The 27,567-nt window shown below is 40.7% G+C and overlaps 1 protein-coding gene across 2 annotated transcripts in view; it reads left to right on the top strand.

The window, feature by feature from the left end:
- The window catches only part of SHROOM3 (shroom family member 3), a 130,312-nt gene that overhangs the window by 65,356 nt on the left and 37,389 nt on the right, over window positions 1-27,567 (top strand). For both annotated transcript variants that reach the window (XM_088133156.1, XM_088133155.1), the window contains exon 2: window positions 22,614-22,745. The gene's annotated coding sequence lies outside the window, so the exon portion shown is untranslated. The remainder of the gene's footprint in view (window positions 1-22,613; window positions 22,746-27,567) is intronic.

The raw sequence follows: 27,567 nt of genomic DNA, 5'->3' as shown, positions 1-27,567 counted from the left end.
ATAAGAGTAGCATGACCATGCATGCTTATATATGTCTCTTTCATTATTGTTTTATGCATTCTTGGGTCAACAGTGCATAAAACAGCACACACACACACATCAGATATACAAATTAGAGTAGTGCAAGGTGCATATTGATCAAGCGCACTTTGGACAACTTTTTTTTGATCTTCCTCTGCTCTGACATTGATTTTTCCAACCATGACTGATTCCACGGTTAGGGTAGGTCATAATGAGGAAATAGGAAATAACGAAAATAATAAGGAAAGAGACAGAAGTTAGGCAAGGTTGCCAGGAGGCAATAAAAATTATGTGGCAATGAAATAACTACTCTGAAAACATGGGAGGAAACATGGCAAGACTATTTCCTTTTTATTTCATTAAGTTCTTAGGGTGTATCATGATTAGAGTATCCTTCAAGAATCAGTTGAATTAGCAGAAGCATGCACCAGTTTTAAAAAAGGCAGTGCATTTTGGTTGAGTGAGAATTTCAGGATTTGGCTCCAAAGAATGTGAGGGATGGGATTAAAATTAGCATGACTGGAGTTCAACTCCCAAGCGAGCTAGAGAAGTGTGAGGCCATTACACTTCAGCCTGCTGATAAACCCACTTCCTTCCCACCCACTTAACACTCCCCCCCACAATAAAGCAATCATCACCTCCAGTTTGACTGCAGTTCCAGATTATGCATACGTGAGAAAGAGTGGCAGAAGGAAAAAACCAGAAGGATCTTTTAAAAAGCCTACCACCTTTTCAAGAGAAACACCCACCACCTAATTTATATGATTTGCTCTTTGGTCTGAATTTGGTCTACATTTGGTCTGAAACCATTGGTCACATCAGATAGATAGATAGATAGATAGATAGATAGATAGATAGATAGATAGATAGATAGATAGATAGATAGATACACACACACACACACACACACACACACAGAGTAGTCTCTCGTTTAACCGACCTTCGGTTATCCGACATTCCGTCTTATCCGACACCCCTAAAAAAAACACAACACGCATAAATCGGTGACGAGAAAAGTGTGCCGCTTGTTTGCAAGCGTGAGTGTACTCTTTCTTGTTGCTCCTGACGGTGCGGCGCAGCGGATCGTTTTTTTTTTTTACCGCACTCAATCATTACTGTGTGTTATCTGACATTTTCGCTTATCCGACGTTCTGCCGGCCCGTTTATGTCAGATAAGCGAGACTCTACTGTGTGTGTGTGTGTGTGTATACACACACACACACACACACACTTATTAAATGATCTGAACCTTTTTTCTTTTTAAAACTATCAGTATCAAAAAACTGATTGGAAAAAAAAACCTTGACCTGTTCGCTAGGGAAGATGGAAATAGTAATCCAAAACAACTGGAGAGTACTAGGTTGAAGAAGATTGCTTTAGTACTTAACAGGCAACTTCCCCACCAACTTCCTTTTTAAACTGGATTTTGAAAGCAAAAAAAAGGTTACTTGCTTTGACCATTTTAAGGATTCCCTCTATTTGTGCAGAATATTGACTACTACTGCTTTTTTATTTCACTGGGTTTGTGTCTGAAAGAATTGTGTAGTTATTTAATAGTAGCAGCTGTGTTTACCAGCCGGATTGACCAGTGTTCCAGATTTGGATCAAGCCATTTTTTCTCCCTACTTGTGGGATGGAAGAAATTCTTGTACTGGACTTCTGCCTATACAGGTAGTCCTCACTTAAGGACCATTTGTTTAGCAACCATCCACAGTTATGATGGTGCTAAAAAGTGACATGATTGGAGCCTGAAGTTACAGCCTTTGCAGTGCCCCCCGGAATCACATGATCACAATCCGGGCTCTTGGCAACCAGCTTGCACTTACGACAGTTCATCCCAGGGTCATGTGATACCATTTACGACCTTCTCAGCCAGCTTCTGGCAAGCAAAATCAATGGGGAACTGCGTGTTTTGCTTAATGACCACACAATTCACTTAATTACCATGTGATTCACTTAGCAACCACAGTGATTCACTTAAGGACCACCACAAAAAAGGACATAAAATCAGGTCCGGTCATGTGATGATTCGCTTAATGACTGCATTACTTAGCAAGCTAAATTCCGGTCCCAATTGTGGTCATTAAGCAAGGACTACCTGTACCTACTTTTTACCTCCGGCATTATTGCCCTGTTGTCATGTAATTGTGAATAGCTGCTGCCCATCGTTCTCCTTGACACAGAACTCAGGAGGGAAATGCTCAGTGAGTAAGGACATTTTCTTCTTGGTGTTCTTTCTGTGCTTCAGGACTTCTCCTGGTGTTTGAAATCTGTTCTCACATCTACATTTGGCTCTAATTTCTGGCCTATCTCCTTCACCACTACATAGTACTCCTTGTAGACATGGATGGCCACCAGTTTCTTGTCAAAGGCTACCTTTTTCCACTAGAAGGAATTCACTGGGGGCTGGATCTCAGTGGTGGGAAAGACGGCAGCAAGCCGCGAATGAGAGCAGAGGTAAAGGCGCCCAGTCCTCTAACTCTTCCTGCAGTCTCTGTTTTGTTCTTTCCAACCCAGCAGAACATTGGAAAGAAATGACACAAAGGGGGTCAGGCCTGTGTCCGCCTGCCCGTCAATGCAGTAGCTGATTTCTGGGTTTCTGCTAATACCTGGGTTTACCCGGAAGGGTTAAAAGCTTGGGGTAGAAGGTCTATGGCTGTCTTTAAATGCCTTGGAATGTCTATTCCCTCTTGACTAAAGAACAAAATGAAGTGTGGCTCGTAGCTTAAACACGCTTGGCACAAGCTAAAAATGCACATGTGAGTGATTCTCTTAAGCACCCCTAATCCTCCAGTGCAGAGAGAAGTTTAGCGGGTCTCCTGCAAGAAACAAGAGTTCTTTTTCTTAAAGATCCTTTTCCTAGGGCCATATTAGCGAAGAAACAATCTGTTCCTGTCACTACCACCCACAGCATCGAAAGAAATCCTTGGATAAGAAGGGCAGAATATCTCCTGTTCATTGGTGACTGCCCGTAAGGGTCGAGGTAGAGGTTGAGTCTGTGTGTTGGTGCCTAAGAGACAGGGAGAGTGATTCCAATCAAATAGAGTATATATAAAATATTCTCTCTCTTACTCTTCTTATACTCTTCCAGGATTCACTTGAGAGAAGACAGGATCTTCCTGCTTTCATGTTTGATCCGAAGGTGACAGAAGATCTTATTTATTTATTTATTTATTTATTTAAAAGATTTATATGGATGCCCATCTTAAGCAACTCTGGGCGGCTCCCAACAACGATAAAACTAATAAAACAATCATAAAACAGTGAAACAATAAAACAAAAACTCTGTGCCTTAATTGTCCCCTTGGGATGTCTCACAGCAGGCTCAGCTGCTCTCTTTCCATACTATCTGCCTATATCATTGTTTCTCAACCTTGGCCATTTTAAGATGTGTGGCCTTCAACTCCCAGAATCCCCCAGCCCCATGCTGGCTGGGGAATTATGGGAGCTGAAGTCCACACATCTTAAAATGGCCAAGGTTGAGAAACACTGGCCTATACAATCCTCTCCCAGCACCTCAGTAACAAGGCAGGTCTTGATGGCCTTCTGGAAGGCTAGAAGGGTGGGGGCCTGTCAAATTGCCGGCAGGAGGGTGTTCCACAAGGTAGGGGCAGCCATGGAAAAGCCACGTTTCCGAGGCCCCCCTGGATTGCAAAAATTCAGGGAGGGGACCTGGAGCATGCCCACCCTATCTGATCTAGTGGGACAGGCAGATATTCTTAGGGAGAGGCGGTCCTGCAAATAACTAGGTCCCATGCCATGTAGGGCTTCAAAGGTGATATCCAGCACCTTGAATTGCACCTGGAAGAAAACTCACAGCCAGTGCAGCTCACACAATAGAGGTGTAATATTCTCAAGCCTACGGGCACCCAGTAATCTGCTAGCTGCTACAGTCTGGACCAGCTGTAACTTCCAAGTGGTCTTCAAGGGGAGCCCCGTGTAAAGCACATTGCAGCGATTCAACTGGGAGGTGACTAAGGTGTGAGTGACCGTGACCAGGAAATCTATAAATTTATATTTACATTCATTTATAACTTAAAAAAGAAAATGCTGCATTGCTGGAAATACTCAGACCCACCCTTATCTCAATTCCAAAGGAGTTCTTTCAAGGAATTGAATTTGGAGTTTAGTGTGGGAATTACTGTCCTAGGATATCAGCATTTCTCTCTCTTGTTCCCCCGTTCCCCCCCCCCCATCCAATTTCTATTATAGTTGGCCTACATTTTGGAAAGACTAACTCATTGGTAGATGACATGCCTGCAGAATCTCCAGTGTGATTATTATTGGCTTTTCCAGTTAAAAAGAACAAAACTATTTAAATAAAAACTTAGCTCAGCCCAGGGATGTCCATAGGGAGGGGGGGATCAAAATGTCAGGATTGCAGTCAGAACTGCTATCTTAACTTTTTGAATCCCTCCTCTGCAGTTGCTACTTGCTTAGCCTTCCACAACCTGATGTCAACCTGAGCCAATGTGGTGTAGTGGTGAAAATATTGGATTAGGACCAGGGAGACCCATGTTCAGGTCCACTGTCACCCATGGAAGTTCACCAGGGAATTTGGGCCAGTCACACACACTCGTTCCAGTCTACCACACAGGATTGTGGTTGTGAGGATGAAGACAGGAGTGCTACCATAGGCCATCTTGAGCTCCTGGAAGAAAAGTGGAATATAAATTTAATGCATGAAAAAAATCAACCACGGGAGTTGTTGCTTTTGGAGGACACCAGGTTTGGTAGACTGGCCAGGAATAAAGGCATGAATAAAAAACTTGGATGCTTGATTACTGATTTCACACAGTGTCTGCATTCACACAGTACAGGGACCATAACTGAGTGGTTATGGTGGTTGTAGCCAACTGGTTTGATTGATGTTTGTATTGTTTTAGATTTGTAAGTCCCCTGAGACTGATTGCACAGGTGGCATACAAATAATTTTAAGTAAAGCAACTAACTACATCAACAGTTAACATAATTTTCATACAACATGCTGAGCCACAAAATACCGCATGTTCTGCAAAGCCAAACTTGATGTCTAAGACTTACATGGCTTTTCCTGTAGAAGCATAGATAGCTTTACTTTCTAGGTTATGTTATTGGTTCTTTATTAAACCTTGGTTTGCTTCCCCCTCCCCTTTTCTACCTGCCCATTTTCTCTGACTATTCCCTGTCTTTTTGAATCTCCTTATCTAGGTGTTCATATGTTGGTTTCTCTTGAGGTTTTCCAGATTGGCTTTGTTTTCTGTTTGGATTCAGTTTCACTTCGTTCCCTTTTCTTCTGGGTCATGCTTGGTAGGCTCTCAACCTACAGACAGGATTTTTTCCCCCTTATTGTTGTAAATCACTTAGGACTTTAATTAGCAAGCAATAACTATAATGCTAAAGAGGCATTCAATCAACTGTATTAGAAGATGAGGTGGAAGAGTGAGAAAGAATATTGGTTTCTTTTTCCTATCAGGGATATATTATGCAACACATTATATGTTTTTGACATAATCATGGTCTGCTTTGTGAGAATTTCTGAGATGATTTACCTTTAATGTGCTAGCTTGCACCGTTTCAGATGCAGACAAAGAAGCGTTTATCTAAAATTGCACCTGGGTTAAAACTGCCCCTGTATTAATTGCAAGCCTTACCTTTAAAACCCCTCAAAGTTTTAAAGTAGTCTGTGGGCAATCTTTTTAAGCAGCACCACAAAACAAATCAAATCAAATCCCATAAATTATTATATTATAAATTAAAATGTGATAGTAGTCAACTCTGGACTGCGTCTTAAAGTCTGATCTGTTGCAGATATAACCAAGGTCATAAACTAAAATTCTCCCTTAGGGAAAGAGATCATCACACAACTGTCTGTTGTGGCACAAAATATCCTGGAAAGATGGCCTGAAGAAAGGAAGAAAGCAAGCTTTACGCATCTGTTGTCCTCTATTCTTAAGAGCTTGCTTACTCCTGATCAGGGTTTCTCAACCTTGACAACTTTCAGATGGATGGACTTCAGCTCCCAGAATTCCCTAGCCAGCCTTGCTGGCTAGGCAATTCTGGGAGCTGAAGTCCATCCATCTGAAAGCTGCCAAGGTTGAGAAACACTGCTCTTGATACTTGAGGAAAATAAAAATGAAACCAAGACTGCTGTCCTATTACTCACTTAGATCCAAATCTGATCTGACAGATGTTTTCCAGACAGTGTATGATATTGTGCAATGTATAGTGAAGGCAGGGGAAGCAGTGCCTTGGGGTCTGCAGGCACAGGAGCCCACTGGATTCCTCCTTACCACCCAGTCCAACTCCTTGCTCCATGCCTTCAACAAACCTGGGCATTTGGGATCAGGCCACTCTATCTGGGCTGCAAAGATCTGGGTGATTCGTCAACAAAGCATTGAGTCTTCTGTATGTCTTGGCTGGTCAATAGGAGACTCATTGGAGTGGCATAGAAGGAAGGAATTGGGGAGGACCCCTTGCCGCTGTTGTACAGCGAGATGATCTTTCACACTCTTAAGCTGTAAATAGATGCTCCATATTTTAGATTCCCATAGGGAGTTTTTTCATTCATGTTGTCCTATTCTAGTTGAAGGTTCTCCATTGCTGGCTTGTAATCGCAGGAAACTCTGAAGTCCTTACTAGTATGGAGTCTCTTTATTTTCCTCCCTCCCCACTAATCTACTCTGTCTGCCCCTAATGTCCTATATGCCCAAAAACAAAACTGCAAGATGCAACAGAGACTTGTGTGTTCAGGGGATGAACCAACAGAATAAAAATTCCAAGAAACTAAATGCAGCAAATAAGGAATGTTGAGTGGTAGGGAGGTTTAGCAGCAAAGGTCTCTTATCATGTTTTGCTGGTCAATGACCGAAATAAAGAAATTTGACCAGACTCTTATCATGCGGGGTGAAGAGTGGGAAATGGTATCTTCCAGCTGCTAAGCATTTGCAATGTCTAGAAGGGCATCATTCTCAGTGTCCATAGGATGTTTTCATTTTAAAGTATATCAACAAATGTCTTATCCAAAATAAATCTCTATAGCAAAAAGCACATTCCCCATGCTGGCTGGGGAATTCTGGGAGTTGAAATCCACTCATCTTAAAGTGGCCAAGTTTGGACAACACTGACATAGAGGGACAAACATAACCTCAGCCATCATACTTTGAAAGAGTATGGAGCAAAAATTACATTCATTAACTTAAAATGGCTGATATTCCATACTATATATTTACTTCTTTTTTTTCCTCCTTCTGGAAGATTAAAAATGACAAATTTGGCAAAAGGAGGTTGCATCCAAGGCTTTGAGTCTATGTGCAGAATATATACTTCTCCCCTATTAGAAATAGAAGATATTGGGAGGGGGGGTAGTGTTTTTTTTACTTTAATGATGTGGAAATGACCAAGTTAAAAAACTACCATGGTGAGAATTTGAAAATTCAAAGCAAGTGCCATAGTGTTAGTAATAAGTGGGTGTGGGTCTGTGTGTGTGTGTGTGATGTGACCTTGTGATAGCGAAGGAGCTTGACTCTGTCTTTAGCAATTGCTCTGTTATATTTCTTGCATTAAAGGTTTCAGTGCCTGTTTGGGACATGTTGGGTAGAGGTATAATTTTGCTCCTTATTCACAAGACAAATGTATACTTCTGAGACAATCCCATTTTCAAAATGTACATCTTTTAGGGGAAGTCATGGGCAAGTAGGAATATTCATACCATAAATCAGCTTATTGCCAGTCAAGGTTTTAAACCATTTGAATTAATGCCAGAGGAATTTGAATTGCCTGAAGCTGTGAAACGACAGTATGTTCAGTTGAAACAGCTCTTGATTTCACAGTTGGGTCCAGATGCATTCGCCACATCTAAAACACCCAAATTACTATCATATTGGAATGTGTTTTGGATGACTTTAAGTCTGCAGATTTTTTTAAAAAATAAGCAATTAAGGTGTATCACTAAGATGGGTTATTAGTTACAGTATATGCAGGAGCTTTGAAATAAAGAGTTGGAATGTCCCATACTAACAACTTGTTGGTCAAGAGCCTTACAGAATATTAAGTATGTTATCTTCAGACGAGACTAATTCAACAAAATATTATTTTTTAGGCTTATTAGACACCCCAGAGAATGTTTCAAAAGGGTTGCTTGTCAATCTCATTATGTTGGAACTGTAATACAATTAGACACTTAACTTAGATGTTGTGCTCTTGTTTCGGTGTTGTCCCGTTCGGACTATAATAGTCATACATTTTTTAATATGGTGTGAAGAATTTTGAATGTACTTTGAATTACATATGAGGAATTTAGGATTTATCAGTATATATAGATTTATGGATTTTTTGAGCACTGGGCACAGCAAAAGAGATTATTCTTCAATGCTGGAAAGACAACGTAAGCCCAGAAAGTTGGTTTATCTATTGATTTAACAGGGAGGCTGATCAATATTACTTTGTGGAGGTCAACATTTAATGAGGTGTTTAAAAATTGGGCTGAATGTGAATTATCTTCTCTGTAGATCACATAATACATTTTTTGATGTTTCCTTTTTTCAGTTTGTTTTTTGTATCCCCCCCCTTTTTTTTTTCTTTTTTTTTCTGCTTTTTAATCAGTATTGAGTCCTGGTGACTGCCTGGACAAGTCCCTGCAGTTTTCTTGGCAGATTTTGGAAAGCCATTGCCCGCTTCCTAGGGCTGAGAGAGAGGGACTGGCCTAAGGTCACCCAGCTTAGGCTGACTTTGTGCCTAAGGCAGGACTAGATCTCACAGTCTCTCAGATTCTAACCTGGTGCCTTCACCACTATACCAACTGGTGCTCTTTTTATAGTTTTAGTTCTTTTTTACTTCTGGCTGGGGAATTCTGGGAGTTGAAGTCCACACATCTTAAAGTTGCCAAACACTGATCTAGAAAGCAAAAATTATACAGATTTCAGTAAGGAGTTTCAATGCAAGGACTTGAGGTAAAATCCAGAATCTTGAAATTGTGATAGGACCTCTAGACGGTATGCATTACTGAATTTTTTAGATGGAGTTTAAAACATTTAGTCTGAATATTCTGAGTCTCTTGTTCCCAGGACCTTCACAGCCTGGACAGAACCACCATTTATGTGATAAGCTTCTAACAAGCTCTTCTCCTATCTGTTGCTTATTTATGTTTAATCTTCCCCTTGCTACTTTCCCAGCCTCCTTACAATCTCTCACACTCATGCATTACTATGGATGTTGCCTTCTTGGCCTGATCTCAACAGCTTTAGCACTCAAGGTGTAAAGAGTTCTGCTTGTTGGCTATGCCTGATTTGGGGAACACCAGAAACAGAGTCACTAGTAACAACAGCCTTTCCCTGTAATATACAATCACTGGTTAATTATCATCAACCACGGACAAGAACGAGGGGTTGTCAGCCCAGGACAAGTTCAGAAGTAAATAACAGTTAAACAGTAAGAGGTTAGTTACCAGCTCTCCTGTTGCATTCCTGCACAGACAACAGCTGGCCACAGACTCATTTCAAAGCCCTTGTTCACAGAGAGATACCTTTGGGGTGTCCTTTGTAGGCTGCTGTTGAGTATTTAAGGTGGTCAGGTTTTAAGTTTTCAAGCTGGTGACCCCTTTTAATAGGAAGAAACTTCCAATTCCATAAGGAAAGACAGCGGCTCGAGAGAGTTAGCAAGGCATGAGAGAGAAATCATGGAGAGCGCCTTGGGCAGTCAAGGACAACTTATCTCAAAATAAGGATTCTGAGGAGCGAGTTTTGGATCGTGATTATGTAAGTAAGGCTTTTGATCCCGAGTTCTTTAGAAGTTTTAGTTATAGAGCAAGGGTGGAAAGACATGGTTAATGCAGTTTCCCCGTGTGTCCTGCGCACACACATAAACTCTGAATTTCCTAAGTTGGCAGGACTGATATTTTTTTTTGACAGTCTTTTAATGTTTTTCATGGAAGCTTAGGACCCCCATTTTGCATATTAAAAACTCTGTCACATATACGCTCTTCTATGAGCTGATTTTTTTTAGTCTCTTAACCAGAGAGCACAGCTGCTAAAGCTGCATTGGGACTCCAGAAACAGTAACTGGGCCCAAAAGATGGGATAACGGTGATTTGGCTGGAGATATGTAGAAGAAGGAGGAGGAGAAGAAGAAGAAGGAGAAGATTTGCCTGGAGAAGCAATGCATTCCTAGGATGCAGTGGGCATAGTGCAGTGTTGTCCAAACTTGGCCACTTTAAGATGAGTGGACTTCAACGCCCAGAATTCCCCAGCCAGCCATGAAGTCCACTCATCTTAAAGTGGCCAAGTTTGGACAACACTGGCATAGTGCTTTCAAATGCAGGCTCTGTATTGACTGTGCTTGCATGACATACTGCTATTAAGAGTAGTTTCCTTCAAGTTGAGGTTAGCTCCTGGTTTCTTCCTGAACATCCGTGCCATTTTCTTAAGAACAGGATGGAACTGGCTTGGTTGCCTTCTTCCAGGTTGTTTTTTCTAACTTCCCAGCATAGTCTGGTGGTCTCCCATCCAGATGCTTACCTGCCATTATCCTTTTTAGCTTCAGAACCCAGACAAAGTGCTTCCTCCAGTTGAGATGAACATGAAACTAGGAAACTACAATTAACCCAGCATGTTGTCCCCCAACCAGTATGGTCTATTTCCAGTTCAGTGTGTTGCACGACCCCAAGAAATTGGGATCATTCCAGGGTATGTTGTTGAACTCAGCCACTCTTAATAGCTCTTTTGTCTAGCTCTGAGAGGATCTCAGCTTTCTGAAGGCTGGATTTAAAGCCATCATAATAAAAATTAATTATTTATGGAGAAGAACCATCTCCTTCCTGAATTTAATCATATTAAGTCACCTTTGCACTTTCCACACAATCCCATTAGTATTTCTCTGCTAGTAGTTTTAAAATGGATTCAGATCCAGGAAGCACTTGTTTTTCAGACCCTTTTGCCTCACCAAATTATATTGAACGCATTATCTGAGCACACTCAATGTACAGGAAGGTCGCGATCAATGTGAATTCGAATAATGCCATATTCAATTTAGTGCAAGTTGTAAATTGATACCAGGTCACATTTAATGTGACCCAAAATTTAGTTAATGTGAGGCAACTGTGTATGCAATTGAGGCTAGCCCGTGCACGGTTGCAGTTGGGGTTTTAGACGCTGCTAATATTTGTGTGTGCAAAATGGAGAAAAGGAAGTTTCCATCAGAGTACAAGTTTAATGCTGTGACTTTGTGAACAGTACATTTAAATTATAAGTCTATTCTTTTTATCCTTTACTGTAATACTTAAAGAATAGGCATATACAAAATTATGTTTTAAATTTTTCATTGCCTGTTTCCCTTGAGTGGGAACCGATTACCACGTTTTCTATACAAATATCATTTCAAATGGTGCAAATTCAAATGATGCAACCATTTCGTGGGATTCATGAACCGCACTAATTGAGACCTCCCTGTATTGTTGGTGTCCATTACGTGTGCACTCTTTCTCTGATGTTACCTCACAGAATGTGATATCAGCAGAATTGTTCTGAGCTAACTATTGTTTTTGCTCTAGATTAATGTTTCTCAACCTTGGCAACTTTAAGATGAGTGGACTTCAACTCCCAGAATTCCCCAGCCAGCATGGCTGGCTGGGGAATTCTGGGAGTTGAAGTCCACTCATCTTAAAGTTGTCAAGGTTGAGAAACACTGATCTAGATTTTTGTAATTATAGGATTGGCTGGAATATGGAGTTGTTTTTTGCCCTCCACAGACGCCATTTATGCATTTAGTCACACATGGGATTCACTCAGCTGAAGCTGACCTGCTCCATCTGAGCTCTTTCAGAAAGAGTGAGAATGTGTATTTATGTAAGTAGAAGTTCTCTTTTCACCCTCTTGCACGACATGAATAAAGAATCTTCAGGGTTAGGCTATCACAGTTTATATTGCTCGTCGCTGAGTTCCAGCTGAGAGAAATATTAGGTATTGATGTAATTTAAGATTTAAACTTTCAGAAATAGACTTGGCTGTCAGATTAAGAGTGTGCAAAGGGACTGAGGCCTTTTGGGCCATATTTGGGACTTTGGGACTTTCCTTGGGTACAACCAGCCACCACGTCGGTGGGGTGGGAACATGGGAAGACAGAAACTGCATGTGCTGGAATGTCCAGGTAATGGCAGGAAGGCATACCTTGTATATACCAATAAAAGAGGGAGATGCTGAAAGGAAAAGAGACCAAACTTACAGTGAACGGTGAGTTAGCAAGCAGTTGTTCCTATATACAGTAATACCTCGGTTCACGAACGCTTCTGTTCATGAACAATTCGGTTCACGAACAGCACCGTTCACAAAATTTTGCTTCTGTTCGCGAACTCCGCATCGGGTGACGAACACGACCCGTGGCCATTTTCCCTGCTGTGACACATGGTCATGGCTTCCTGTAGGCGAGGGGGACTCTCCCTCCAAACAATAACTGCCTCCCCACCTGCCTTCCTGTCCTCCATGCCAAAGTTGCCTCAAGCAAGGTTAGTGTTCTCTCTCTTCATAGTGTACTGTACTGTACTTTGTTTCATATTTTTGTGGTTTAAAAAAAAATTACATATGGTTCAGAATGGATTAACTGTATTTACATTGAATCTTATGGGAAAATTTGATTCGGTTCGCAACCAATTCGGTTCGCGACCAGAGTCGTGGAATGAATTAAGTTCGTGAACCGAGGTACCACTGTATAACTTCCCAAGGTCGCTGGGAGTCGTGGCATATAAATTTAATAAATTACTATTATTACTATTAGTGTTATATTCATTCTGACGAAGAGTTGGAGTAATGTGTGGTAAGGAAGAGGGATGGATGGATGGATGGCCATCAAGTCATTGTCGACTCTTAGCGACCACCTAGATAGATTTTCTCCAGGACAATCTAACCCTAACTTGGTCTTTCAGGTCTTCCAGCGGTGCACCCATCACCGCTGTAACTGAGTCCATCCCCCTCGCTGCTGGCCGTCCTGTTCTCTTTCCTTCCACCTTTCCCAGCATCAGAGTCTAAGTATAAATTATTTCAGGGCATTGATGCAGAAAAGGAAGCGCTTGCGAGGGCTGTGAGAAATCAGATACTGAGATTGCATCTGGATGCCCACAGGAATTTTCTCAGGGCGCTTTATTATAATCATTTTTCATCTTCCCTACAACTGCAATCCTATATATAGAGAGCTAGGTAGATCAGTTATAGATATAGGTATTCCCAACATACATATGTAGTTGGGCATAAGAATCTATTGAACGAATACATCTCAATAGAAGATGTGCAAATTCAATGCATACATATTAGGCCATTATTCCTGTGGAACTCCATCCTTCTGTTGAAGATTAGATTATTTGTATGTAGGCAGACATCCTGCGTAAGTCTTCTTGGATGCATATTTGCATCAAGAATAAAAAGTAAGAAAAAGAACAAATTTAACAGATTAATTGCTTGGGACACAGAGAAATCACTCAGCCAAACACAGCATGCAAAGATCTGTTTTAACTGACTTGGATTGCAAAGTGTCTATTTATTTCTACTGAAACCTGTTTCTTTGCTCAGAAACGTGACATGAGAATTTGGGTTCTCTCTTCGTAGTCTGATAATTATCAGATGTAGCACTGAAAAACAGCTGGAAGTATCTAAGCATTATTGATCCTTAGACTTATTGAATCCGCGGTAACCTGGGCCGTTAATTTTCTCTGTTGTCTTCTCTGCTCAGAACCTTATGGCAGTTTTTTAAATTGGAGGAAATCAAGATTTATGTAGCACCACTCAGCTCTTTTTCCTCTTGTATATTTTCCTGTGGTAATCTAAAACCATACTTGAATACATACCATTCATTTGTCTGCTTATCCTTTGTCTCCCCTCCGCCTTCAGGCACACCACAGAATGAAAGGTTGCAGAACTGGGACTTCTTCCCCCCCCCTTTCTATTGTTGTGCATTTTCTCTTTGCAACAGAAATCTCTTCTTCGCTGCACATCTGGCCCCTCTGCAGCCTTCTAGAGTTTTCCATGACTTTCAGCTGCAGAGATTGTGATCCTTTCTCTTGGCATGAATAGCAGGTGCAAGATCTCACTTTCCATAGATCACAGTGCCTCCTGGCTGGAGTTCAAGGCATGTATGCGCCTAAGCAGGAAATGATGACTAGGTTTGGGTTAAGCGGGGCTTTAATAAATATAGCTGTATGCAATGCGTGAGAATGCAAAAATTGCCTTGCAGGATCAAGGGATTGTCTTGTCTAGAAATGTGTTTTCAGAACTATAGAATCATAGAATGTTGCAGGTGGCTTACAGGTCCTGTAGTCCAGCCTCCTGTTCAGTGCAGGATTTCACTAATCCATTCCAGAGAGAGCTACAAGTAATCCATTCCGCTTTTGAAAACAGCAAATGGTTCTACTGCTTAACAGCTCTTAGCAACAGGAGGCTCTGAATCTTCTTTCTTTTAATTTAATGCCTTGTCCTGCCATCATTTTCCACAGAGAAGAGATCCACCTCCTCTTGCAGGTGACAGTCTTCCTTTTTTTAATTTGCGGATCACTATTATATCTCCCCTCCGTCTTCTCTTTTGCAACCCAGATGTGCTAAGCTCCTTTAACTGTTCCTTGTTCGGTTTGCTTTCCAGACCCATTATCTTCCTGGTACCATTGTATGACATTTTGTAATCGCTTACTTAAATCACACTGTGTTTTTAGTCTGTTCTTCTTCTCAAGAGCTCAAAATAGCTTACAGGTCTGTTCCTCTTTCCATGTTGTTCTTCACAAGAGCTCTGGAAGGCTTTAGGAAAGTTAGAGAACTGAAAACATGGCACCCAGTGATATAATGAAGATACCTAATGATTCGGATGAACCTGGAGAGATTTCTTTGTGAATGAATGTGGTATGTTGGGCTTAAATCTCACTGAAGAAATTAAGGGGTTAAGGGTTTTAATTGGGTTCAATAGAATTTAGGCTAAATTGCCTTAAGCAACATTGTAGGATATTGTTAAGCCCAAGAGAACATCTGCAGAATGTATTTGTACAATATAGTAATGTGGTAAATGTGTGTGGCATGAAATTCCAAAGACACAGGGGGAACAGCAGTATAAATAACAGCAAAGAGCTAGAAATTATTTCTGTAAAGAGACAAAACATTTCAAACATTGAGAGAGTGAATTGTTCTGTAGGATATAACTCGGACTGAAATAATCTTGTAAAGTCCTTATTTTGTGTCTTACAAGGAAGGATGAATAGTCTGTTCTTTTCAGGGCTGAACACTTGTCATCACTATGAATAGGGGCTGTGTGTCCATGGATGTCATGTGCCATTTGTTCATGAACTCTGATGCAAAGTTAGGAATCCTTTCATTTATTTTTATATAAAATCTCATATGGTCTAAGTAAAATTTATTTCAGATATTGAGCAGAATATAACAGGAGCAATTCTGAGAAAGCCTAATTCAATGTATTTACTGGTTGGTTAGTTCTTTATTCAGCAATACTTATACAACACCCCAATCAAATTCCCCCAGACAAATGAGATTTGACCTAGACAGGCAACTGCCCAAGGGAGCAGAAATCCAGGAGCTCCAAACTAAAGCAGACTCTTACTCTGTCAAAGCTTACTCACTTCAATCTTCACAAAGAGTTTGTCCTTGAGAAAATTGGAGGAAACACAGAACATTTTCAGCCCTGCAACATGAACACCTGACTTCCCCAGGCTGGTGCCATCAATTTACCTCTATATAGTACATCCTGTGGCAAAGCTGAGTCACCTGAATTTGAGCAGGCCAAATTGGTTTTTCCATCAGGATTTTAGCTACACAAGTTTGGACAGTGAGAGAATTGTTGACATAACAATAACTACTGTAGGTAGTAGAATAAGTATCTCTTGAGTCAAGTTTGATTCTTGGTCACTTCAAGGACACGTCCAAGTACTCTGCTTGGCAACAGTGCAGTGTCTTCTTCGGGGGTGCCTTTTCCACTTCCTAGTTTGGCCCCCAGCCTTGGCTTTTCTTGGTGATCTCCCATCCAAGTACTAACCAGATCTCTCCCTGCTTAGCTTGTGGAGATCAGCACCAGCCAGGTGCCACCTACTACTATCAGCTAGTAAGGAAGAAGACTTGTTGGAATACTTAATTGAATAAAACCCTACTAATTGATTAATGAGGAGCCTCAAGTATAAAATGGCAAATAGCGGCTGTTATTATGGAAGAGACATTTTTGTGGTGCTTGCTATTGCATATACATCATCTAAAAAACTGCTGAATAAAGCTGAATAAACACTTTTTATTTGAACAGCTGTTTAATTCATATGCAAATATATGTGGGTTTAAATCAATCAATTAATTATTACATGCACAATCAACAGAGATTTCTGTTATTGGCTGATATCCCTAGTAATTAGTAAAAACACTAGTTGCAGTCAATATTTAGTGTTCTAGAAGACTAGAAGCTACCTATTTACTGACAGGTTTTGCAAAATGAGGTATTTGGCACTGCAGATTAAAACAGCACTATTATTCAGGTAGATGCTAGACAGTAGTTTTATTGGGAAATATGTAATAAATACCCAAATGCGATTTAGATTTATCTTGAATGTTTTCAAATGTTTAAAATGCTGCACTTATCTCAATCATCCTTACAAGAAATTTGTAAAATAAATTAGTATAATCTGCCTAAGAGTATGCAAATAGCCATGGGACATAGTTGCTGTGGGGAAGCCATTTAGAAGAATTGGGGATTTCTGGATATGCTATTAAATGTTCACTCTGGGAAAAGGTCAAGTCTCCTTTCCAAAATGCACAAGGAAATTCCCCCGCCCCTGAATTTTCAGTTCATTAGAAACTAATGGGCTCCCTCCATGTCAATTCAACCATAAAAAAGGCACAATTCCAATAAGTCTACAAAATAAATTTTCAAATGATGAATTGTTGAATGGAATATAGTTGCGAGTATTGAACACAGAAAAAAATCAATATAGAACTTAAGTTAATGAAAGGGGAGACAGCTGGAACTCAAGTACCACTTTGAAGATTGGATTTAGTTTCTTCAGACACTACATTTTCTTTGAAAATGCAGAGATGATAATTTCCTTTAATTCTTAACATCTGTTGTGAATATTAAATAGAAGTTTTGGGGGGGGAAATTCTGGATTCCAACTGCAGTAACCAGTACTCGGTTGTTTATAGAATTTACCCCTGATTCAGTTCTTAATAGACTTTAGGTGCTTATAAATTATTATTATGAATAGTTCAAGTTTACATTAATAACAAAATTATAATGATAATTAAAACTAATGCTGGCATCAATCATTCAGCCAATCCTCGATGGCTTCCAGAAGAACCAGATTTGTTCAGACTAGAGCAAAGGAGAAGTAAGAACTAACAGTTTTTAGAACTAAAAACCTTTAAGAGTTTTGTCTGGAAAACATATTGAAATAATGTGCAAGCGTAGTTATCAGGGCACCTTTCAGTTTCTTGGTTTTTATAAAATAAGATTTTTCTACATATTTTATACTTTAATATACCCCAAATCTTACAGACAACCACTGGACTGCAGAAACTTAGTTGACCTGTTTCTACACTCCAGTGTTTTTCTGTAAGATTTTGCAAAACTAGGTCATTTGGCCCAATGAATTGAGTTACACATTCTTAGGATTTTCCGGTTTACTTTTTGAAAGCATAGGTGGTAGATTACAGAAATTCTCTTGATGTTTTGCTTGATGTCCCACATCTTTTAGTGAGTTTCTGCTAAGAATGCAAGTTTTAATTAGACATCTTCTAATTACTCCTGGTATTAGTCTAATTACTTGTAGCTGTGGCCTGAAGAATATCTATTGTTCAACATTCCAAACAATTCCTAAAGTGAGACAGAGAACAAGACCAGCATTTAAATAAATGGTGTTTAACAATTAAAAACAGGTCTCCTTTCCCTTCCTGCTAATCAGGAACACAATCAGTCTTTCTGAAGAACTAGATCATGATCCCTCAGGTCTGTTAAGTGAACAGAATAATTGCTTGTGTGAGAAGAGCAAAAATTTTCTTCCTAGTAATGTGGAGTTGCTGCTTCGCTAGGCTAGGCTAAGTTAACTTTGGCTTAGTATGCATTTGAACTGTTGCTTTATGCAGAAAGAGGACTTGTAGGCGCTGTTTGTGGAAATTTCTGTGTTGTAAGCACAGAGATCTTCAGGGAAGCACAGGAAAAGCTGAATGACATGTGTCAGTGATGCAAAAGATGTGACTTACATACCTGCATCAAGTTCTAACCTGCATCCTTTGTGCAAAGATGTCATGGTTCGCATGTCAGTTTTGACCTCATCATTGCTTGCTAAACATCCCATTGATTCCAATGCATCAGTAAAACTGAATAATTCAGTACTTTACTCAAAACTGCACGGTGCAAAACTGCACTGTAGTCGTTCTCCTCTGAAACTGGAAAAGCTGGCAAATAATCTTGCCTATGTTGACAAACAAGAATTACAACTGAAGTGTCTTCCTTAAAGTTAGGGACATAGCAGAAGAGTTGAACTCTAAAATGTGCTGAAACAAGAGCTGATAATAGAGACCGGTTCTCTATTACAAATGTGCAGATCCTTCAGAAAAGGTATTTGGGACATCCTGGAGGAGCTCCAAAGCAGCTCTTTTCAAGTTTGTAAACCAGCCACCTATTTTCAAGCTTGCATGGCTGATTCAGGAAGTGCTCTTAGGTTCCTCTGCATGCTGGCTGCCGAAACAGCCCCACCAGCCCAGAAAATTTGCAGCTGTTTTAATGGTTCAAGAAGAAGTACTTGGCTGCTCTCCCGCACATCACAAAGCACCTCCTTTGAAGGATTGGCACAGCCTTAGTCTCTGTGATAGAGATCTCTGTCTCATATTAACATTATGTCGCACTAATCCATACAAAAGTCCTGCATGGAACTGGGAAATACTGATACATACACAGAGGCTCATATGTAGACATCTTGCCCTTCCTCCCTGGGTTATAAAAGATTATCCCTTTCTATCTTCTCAATACCTTGTGAAGTAGATTAGGCTTATACTTGCAGAAAGGTGTTCATTTTCGCTTTAAAGCTGAGCAGAAATTGGAATGCCATTCTATTCCTGGCCCAAACTAACAGTTTTTTGAAGAGCTCTCATGATTTCATGATTGAGATAAGATTTGAAGCAGAGATTCCCAGGTCATAGCCAAAGCTTTGACCTCACCCAGGCTTCCCCAAGCCCCTAAACGCACTGGACTAGACTTAAATTCTGAACTAAGGTGGCCAACACACCTGGAAGGTGCTAGGTTGGAGAAAGCTGTTTTAACCGTTCTGCTTATGTTCATCATCCCCTTGGTAGCTGAGAAGAGACCTCCCCTCTTTGCACCATGCAAGAATGCCAGGCAGATCCAAGAACAGCTGGTAGAGAAAAGGGCCAAGTATAGAGCAAAGAGCCAAATGGGGTGGGATTTAGAGGATGGGGTAAGCCGGCGACAGAGGATCTGGAGTTCAACCAGCTTGTGCAAGAATGTCATTCAGATGCTGAAATCCACACTCCCCAGGGGTGAAAGTATTCTTGGGGCTGCTTGTACTTCCCCAGTAATGCTTCAGCGTAAGCAATGCAGGGGCTTAACATTCTTGTCCTGAGGGGGAGGACAAAGGTTAGCACCCACAATGGAGGTGTCCTTCACGGCAATGGAATCTCAGCCATCCAAACCATCTTAGGCTTTCAACCCACCAAATATGCAACGTGCTTTTTTTTTTTTTCCCTCTCCAGACTTGACAGTAGCAGAAGTTTGGAACATTTCCCTTTCTCACAGCATTCTGTTTCTTCTTTCTCTGAGATTGGAAAGTTGGACTCTTGAGATGATCCCCTTTGGCTGGTGTGCGCACGTGCGCAAAGAATTAGTCCCCCACTAATATGGAAGGAAGGCAGTTTTCGAACTGTGGTCTGAGAACGGCTCTAAGGTTCCTTCATAAAAAGAAAAATAATGGGGGATATCTTGACTAATGCTGCTCAAAACCACACTGGGAGGGGGACTGAGGATGCCCTAAGATTGCCAGGGGGGCAACGCTTTGGTGAGCTGTGCGTGTTTTTGAAAGTGGCAATAGTATATAAAAAGAGGCAGAGCCATTGAAATTGAATGACAAAAAGCATAAAAAAAACTTCAACACACACTTCACATTTATCTAGATTGCACTATGGCCCATGAGCCTTAGCCAGACATTTATGTAGAGCCCCTTAATTTGTGTCCAAATAATTAGCAAGTAAAAAGGTAAAGGGTTCCTTGAGTTAAGCTCAACCCATGTAACAACATGGATGCAGCCATAGGGCTTCTGTGGCAACAAAATGGAAATGGTGCGCCATTGTTTTCTTCCATGATTTTTCTTTTGACCTTCTAATTAGGCTCAAGCTCTGAGATTTCCTGGTTGTCTCCCATCCAAGTCCTAACCAGATCTAAACCTGCTTAGTTTCTTCAAGATCAGCCAAGATTGGTTTGCTTCTGTCAACTGCTGGCTCCCTCAACAACGAGCCAGAAACGTTGGCAGACAATGGATTGAAGTTTAAATCCACTCAAAAGCCACTTGTAGAAGATAAGATGACCTCCTGTGGATAGGGTCACAGACTTTCATGCCCCTCAGCTTATGGGATCCACAAGGATCCAGAAATATCAAAAATTGGGCCAGTGGTGTTCACCATTCCAGCGATTACTTGTACAGAAGGAAGTTCTGGCATCTCCAGTTAAAAGTGATTAAAATCAGATCTCTCACAGGCTAGGTACTTTCCACAACATCACACTCAAATCAGTTACACCTAGTTATGAGTAAACCACTATATATTTATAAAGTAATCACTTTTCCATCTATTGATTTTTCAGGACTCCACCAGACATAGCAAGGTTCATGGTGCTAGGCCCTATGCTTATTATTATTACATTCTTCCTGTGGATAACAACAAGGAAAGTGGAGTTGTTTTAAAGCAAAATTTAAGAAGTTAGGCTTAGCTTCAGCTTCAGCAATATTGACTTCCTTGATTTGATTCTGCAACTGACAATTTTAAGTGGTCTTCTGTTGCAGTCTTGTTCTGGTTGCGTGCATTACTTCTGGCTTCCTGGCTTCCCATAAACTGAGTAGATTTTCAGTTCTTATCTAACTGATAGTTCTTCCATTCTGAAGACAGCGGAAAAATTAAAATCCTCTAATAATGGATTTCAGATGTTTCCCTTCTCAAAGCATATTTCTTTGAGACAAAATCGTGCCAACCACATGCATGCAATTGGGAGAGAAAGGGCTGGTTTGGTGATAAATTTTGATAATCTGCTTGTAAATACAGGTGGTATGGTGGAGAAATTATTAAGTGAGCAAATAATGCAAGCATGAGAGAGTTTTATTTTACTTTCATATGAAGGGCATGGGAAGAAACCCCACCATCTCTCCATCAGCTATAATAGCTGCAATATGTAACAGTTATGTAGAATTTAATTTGCAGTTTTCAATGTGACACAGGCAAAATGCAGACAAAACAGATGTTATTTTTTGTAATAATATATAAATATTGAGTTAGCTTGCAATTTCTGCTTAAAAACTATTTGTTATAGCAGACAGTAATGGACTAAGCAGGTAAGTGAGTGAGTGAGTGAGTGAGTGAGTGAGTAAGTAAGTAAGTAAGTAAGTAAATAAATAAATAAATAAATAAGGCATAAATCAATTTCCTCTCCTTTGAGGTACATTTGCTTGGGAATAATAACCTTGAATTTAGTGGGCCTTGTTCTCAAGCAAACATACATGAGTGGAGATAACACCCCTGCCATCCTGCGTGTGGATGAAATTCAGTGAGATTTAAATGGCAGAATTAAGGAACAACTGCAACCTTTACAAGGGAAAAAAAAGGTCAAGTTACAATGTTAAGCACTTGAATTTTATTTCACTTGGCTCCTTTCTTTTTGAATTGTGTTAGATCATGGATGTACTGCTTATATTAATTGTTAATTTAGACTGTAGTTTTTGTATGGTCTTGTTTCAGGTTTCTTTATTATTATTTCTTTATTTAATAAAATGCACATCTACACACCCACATATGCAGAGCTCAGTAGAATTGGCGTTTGAGTAGACATACTCTCATTGTACGCTCTACGGTCCTTTCAGATGATACTATTCTGAAACCCATGGATCAAGTTTGATAATTTTATATCTTGTGATTGATAGAAATATATCAGTGTGTGTGTGTGTGTGTGTGAGAGAAAGATACCTCCATCCATTCATCCATCCATCCATCCATCCATCCATCCATCCATCCATCCATCCATCCATCCATATTTTTATATAATGTGGTAATTCTTTTAAACACATTTCTTACAGTTGTGTTGTGATGGCATGTTTTAATCTCTTAACCTTGAGATATGTCGAAGCACAGTTCCCATAAGTCTCAGCCTTAAGTCATGCTGGCTCGCAATTCAAGGAGCTGCAGTCCCGATGCACTTGGAGGTTACCAACTTGAACAAGGTTGTCCTGAAAGCTATTTTAGAGAACTTCAGACTGAAACATGGAATGGAAATGCTTTAATAGATAATTATTTGAACTATGCTAATGTGTTTGATTTAAAAGGAATGTTTTATCTTTATAAATGTCTGAGTAGGGTCTCAAATCTTTGTTTTTGGGTCTACAGAGATACATTGGCAGCCGAGGGGCATTCTGGCATCACCACTGCCCGTTCCCTCAGTTCGGAGTGTCTCAAGTCCAACTCTCAATTCAGCAAAACATCGTGGTTGAATGAAGTTAAACTGCGATTGAAGAACAGGTGAGGAAGGGGGGTTAGTTCTGCAGAATAAAGATCTTGTTATGCTGTGTGTCTTAGGATACCCTCTTTTCTTTCTGTGTCTGTTGGACACAGTATGCACAAAATTTGGGAAACATAAATCTAAAAAGAGGAAAGATCCAGATTAGAAAGCCTCCAATAACAGAGCAGTTTTATATGATGTATGTTTATTCTTGCTGATACAGCAGTTAAGATGTTGAACTAGGATGGAGAAGTCCCAGGGTCAGGTCCACCTTCGGCCATTGGGTGGGTGACTTTGGGCCAGTTCATTCTTCTCAGCCCAACCTCCTTCACAGGGTTGCTGTGGGGATCCTGGTGGAGGTAGGACTGCTGTGTAGGTTGCCTTGAACAGCTGGAGGAGAAAGTAAAATGAATCTAAAATGAGGAGCCGTCTCGCCCCAGTTACTTCAGCCCGCCCCACTCGGTCCAGCAGAAGGGGCATGTTGCAGACCCCACCAGTCAAGGAATTTCAACTGGTGGGGTCTAGGCAGAGGGCCTTTTCTGCTGTGGCCCCCGCCCTATGGAACAATCTGCCTCCCGAGGTCTGGTGTGCCCCCACTCTCATAGCCTTCAGGAAAAGGGTGAAATCCTGGCTGTGGGGGCTTGCACCAGTAGACATGGCTTGTGGGGTGACTGACCTTGCCCCCCCCCAGTCATCTTGAATGTTTTTAGTATTTATGTACAGGGTTTGTTTTTTATACTTGATTTTTAATGCATTAATTTATTTTAATTATTTATGGGGTATTTTTAATTGTTGATGGGGTTTCTGATTTTAACTGTGAGCCTCCCAGAGTCACCCGTTGGGGGGAGATGGGCGGCATACAAATTTAATCTTCATCATCATCATCTAACAAACAGAATATATTTGCAGGCAGCTCCTGGGTTATGCAAGATATGACTCATGAATTTCACTTTCTGGAAGAAACATTAAACACCATTGATGGTAATTTTGTGCATGCACAGAATGATGGCCAGCTGCCCACAGATGTACAGAAACAGTAACCAGCTGTTTGCGCATGTGCAGAAATGGCAGACCATCTGTGTGAAAATTAACTTGCTCAAGGGGTCCAGCAATGGAGTAGTGGCATAAGTCAAGGACTACTCTGTATGTGTGTGTGAGATACAGGTATAATACACACACACACACACACACACAACTAAAATGCACCCAAAGCAGACAACAGATATAATTTGAAATAGTTTCCGTTGGTATCACGAGAGAGAGTTTTCATGCCTCATTGCAGCGCAAGAAAACACATTGGGAGCCACATACATCTAGTGGGGTTGACTTGCCTTCTTTGTACCATGTCCGTTCTTGGCACATAACATCCACTTGGCCCATCCATCCTCAGATATCAGCTTAGGTTATGGATAGCGTGCCAACGTTGTCTTCAAATATGCCTGGACTTCATAAATTCTGTTACCTTGTAGTTTGGATCTTTTCATATTCTGCATTTACTTACTGTACATCTTTCAAGAATAAAATGCTGTAGGAAAAATTAGATGGCTTTGCCCTTTGTAACAGAGGCAGTGAATTTTTGGCCCTCTAGACGCTGCGTCATACTTCCCAGCAGCCCTCACTGGGAGTAGGACCTATATTCAGCAATATCTGGAACGCTACAAGTGTCTCATTCCTGATCACCAAACTTTTAAAACACTACATGGAAACACATACACCTAAACTTATTGATAAGACTAAAAAGTAGGCATAAAATGCAATAAAATTATATAACAATAAATGTAATATAATAACAATAATATAAATATCAGTGGCAGTCACCAAGATTAGCACAAATCTTCAGTCATAGGTGGGACAAATAGAACAAATAAAGGAACGAAACAGGGCAAACATGAAAAGATACATCAGAGTCCTGGTCAGATAGAAGTGACCGATAAGCATCATGTTCTCTACCAGGGTAGGTCTTTAAAATGGAATAAATGAATGTCTTCCAAGATTCCCTGTAAAGAGAGCAACAAAGAGCAGATGGCTTTGGGACTCCACAGAGCTATCTCCACATGGGTGTATGTGCTGCTGAGGAAGGATGTTTTTATAAGACCCCCACAGGGTGAAGAGGGTAGCGTGTCCAACCAGGCCAAGGTGAAGGCCCAACAAAAATTCAAGAATGGAGGAGAGATAGGATGGTGGCACATGCCCATTTGAAAAAAAAAACATGGACTTGGATGCTAGGCTGAGACTGGTTTGGAAATCAATAACCCAGATAATCTGCTTAAGAGGACTCCTGACTTCTTCAAACCCTAATGGGTGGAGGCTGTACAAAGAGAGTCCTAAAGACTGGAATTTGCTACCAGCTCTTTTTAGCCAGGTTGATTGAAAATAGCCTCTGAGAACCCGTGGAGCCAGACCCACAGGGGAAAAAAAATTAAACTAGAAGTTAATAAGATAGTACCAGGCTCTAGCACGCATGGAAACCAAGCGAATCCCTGATCTGTACTATTGTACCTGTGGACTAGCTCAATCTGATTATGAAGGAGATTGTATTTATCTTTCCTGTCCTGTTGACCTAAAACAACACCATGCTATCAAGATCTGTCTCTTCAGGAGGAGGAGAGCATAATCAGCAAGATGTTGGTCATGCCCAGGCAATTCTGTCACTTCCTGAAAGGTCTTTCCCAGGCCTTACTCCCTCAGGATAGTGCTGGAGAGAGGAGAAAGATTCCTCAACTTGGAATCATTGAGAGGGAAGCAGAACTTCTGTTTATGGCTGATGCTTCTTTGGAGTTGTCTTGGTAAAGAAACAGGTGGATACAGACTCAATGAGATGCAATGACCAATGTTCCTAACAAAAGATTGGCTCATAGGTTTGGCTAGTGTTCTTTTTTTTTTTACCCCCAGTTTTTTCCCCATGTTTTCTGCTTCTTTTCTCTTTATCCTCTTCATTTCCTCCTCAACCCTGCAAAGAACAAAGGTGATTCAGTTCTGGTGCCTTGATTCAAAGATGTATATTACTATATTTGAGAGGGTGCTGAACTTGCTTCTAAAGATTCCTGTGGCTGCTAAGGAGGCCTGTGCTTTTTGAACTGTATTGTAGATTGCTTCTTCGGTGGTGTGAACTAGAAAGAAAGCTTCAAAAACCCATAAGTGACAAAAACACCCTCCCTGTGGTTATATTTGGGGCATCACACAGGTGTCTTTAGGAATCTTAGATTGTTGCTGGGGCTTTTGCTAAGGGAGAGCTTTAAAGTCAAAAGGTAAATTACAAACTGCCTACTTCATTTCTATGCCTCCTGTCCACTGCAGGATATCCTGGTTTGGCCTTTGTTTTCTTTCACCGATTCCCCTGCCTTTTCTTTTCCCGTGTCTTAACGTGACTACCAGAACAATCAGTCTCCGTGATTGGAGTTCCTTTCTTCTGTCATAACACTTTCAGAACTCATATTTATCTTTCCTCCTCCCTTGCTTTACTTCACAGAGCAGTAGAATAGCTCAGAAGTAGGTTTTCCGAACGCCAAATCAGAAAAACTCCCTGAAGCAGGAGAGAAAACAATGCATATTCTTTAGGGATGTGGAGGGCTTCAAAGCTAAAGGCCGAAAGGTGTTTTGGGCATATCAAGTTTCCTCTTGTAGAGAAGGCAGGTCTTTTTCTGGACTCACATGGTTGCCACTTGATCCCAGGAAAGGTCATGTTTGTGTTCAACTGTGTGTCCATGCTCATTCTGAAGCACCTTTTCACACCTCCTTGACACCTCTTTAACTTGGAGATGGCAACCACCCAAACCCAGAGAAAGGTGTGTCTTCTTTAAGGGGACACCAACAGTTGAGCCAGTCATGCCCATACCAGCTCTGAAGCACCTCTACATCTGGGGGTGGGTTGCAGATAGATGTCCTGAATTGGTACAATTTGATATTATCATGATGAGGAACTAAGGAGCTTGAAGTTGGGCATACATTATGGTATTCATGCAGTGCAAAAATACTCCGGTCTGCAATATACCGTTGAGAAACATGTTTTTATTGTTGAGTTCAAAGCAAAGCTTTGGAATTTACTTACCCCTTTTATTTGGTAGTTTATTTGGTGAGCTAGTTTGGTCTAGTGGTTAAGGCACCAGGCTAGAACGCAGGAGACAGTGAGTTCTAGTCCCGCCTTAGGCATGAAAGCCGGCTGGGTGACTTTGGGCCAGTCCCTCTCTCTCAGCCCAACTCACCTCACAGGGTGGTTGTTGTGGGGAAAATAGGAGGAGGAAGGAGTATAGGTATGTTCTCCGCCTTGAGTTATTTCTAAAAATAATAAAGGTGGATAAAAAAATCTAAAAAAAAAAATCCAAGATCCACACAATAAATTAACTGCATCCAGAAGGTGCTTATCCTTATATTAATAGAGGTGAATATCTCTTATCCTTATATTTTCCTAGTAGCTGACCCTTCCTACCATGTGACAACTGAGGAAACTTTCAAAAGGAATCCATGATATACAGTAGGATGGTGGGTTCTGCAGCACAAGGGGAATTAAAGTTGAGTCCCCAAATATATCTCAAGTAGCTTTTTCTATGCTCGCCTCGAGGTGCATTTAAGTCTGTCATAGATAACCTGTTAAACACTGTTTGTAACTGTGACCTGGATCTTTTTTGCAGGCATACTGTAGTATGACCGTTGGCAATCAAATGTTGACATTAGAGGAGACAAAAATCTCTACAGAACTGAAAGGTTGAGTTTTACTTGTGGCCATTTCTTGATTATTTTACTTCAAGTTCACACAGGGAATAGGTGTTTTAGAACAGTGTTCCTCAACCTTTGCAACTTTAAGATATGTGGACTTCAACTCCCAGAATTCCCCAGCCAGGCTGG

This window comes from Python bivittatus, unplaced genomic scaffold (genome assembly GCF_059951505.1).
Source record: "Python bivittatus isolate LINGU-HERP-01145 unplaced genomic scaffold, Pbiv_v1 ctg000070_np1212, whole genome shotgun sequence".
Classification (NCBI taxonomy): Eukaryota; Metazoa; Chordata; class Lepidosauria; order Squamata; family Pythonidae; genus Python; species Python bivittatus.
Note: the sequence above shows the minus strand (reverse complement) of the source record. Positions and strands in the feature narration are given on the sequence as shown.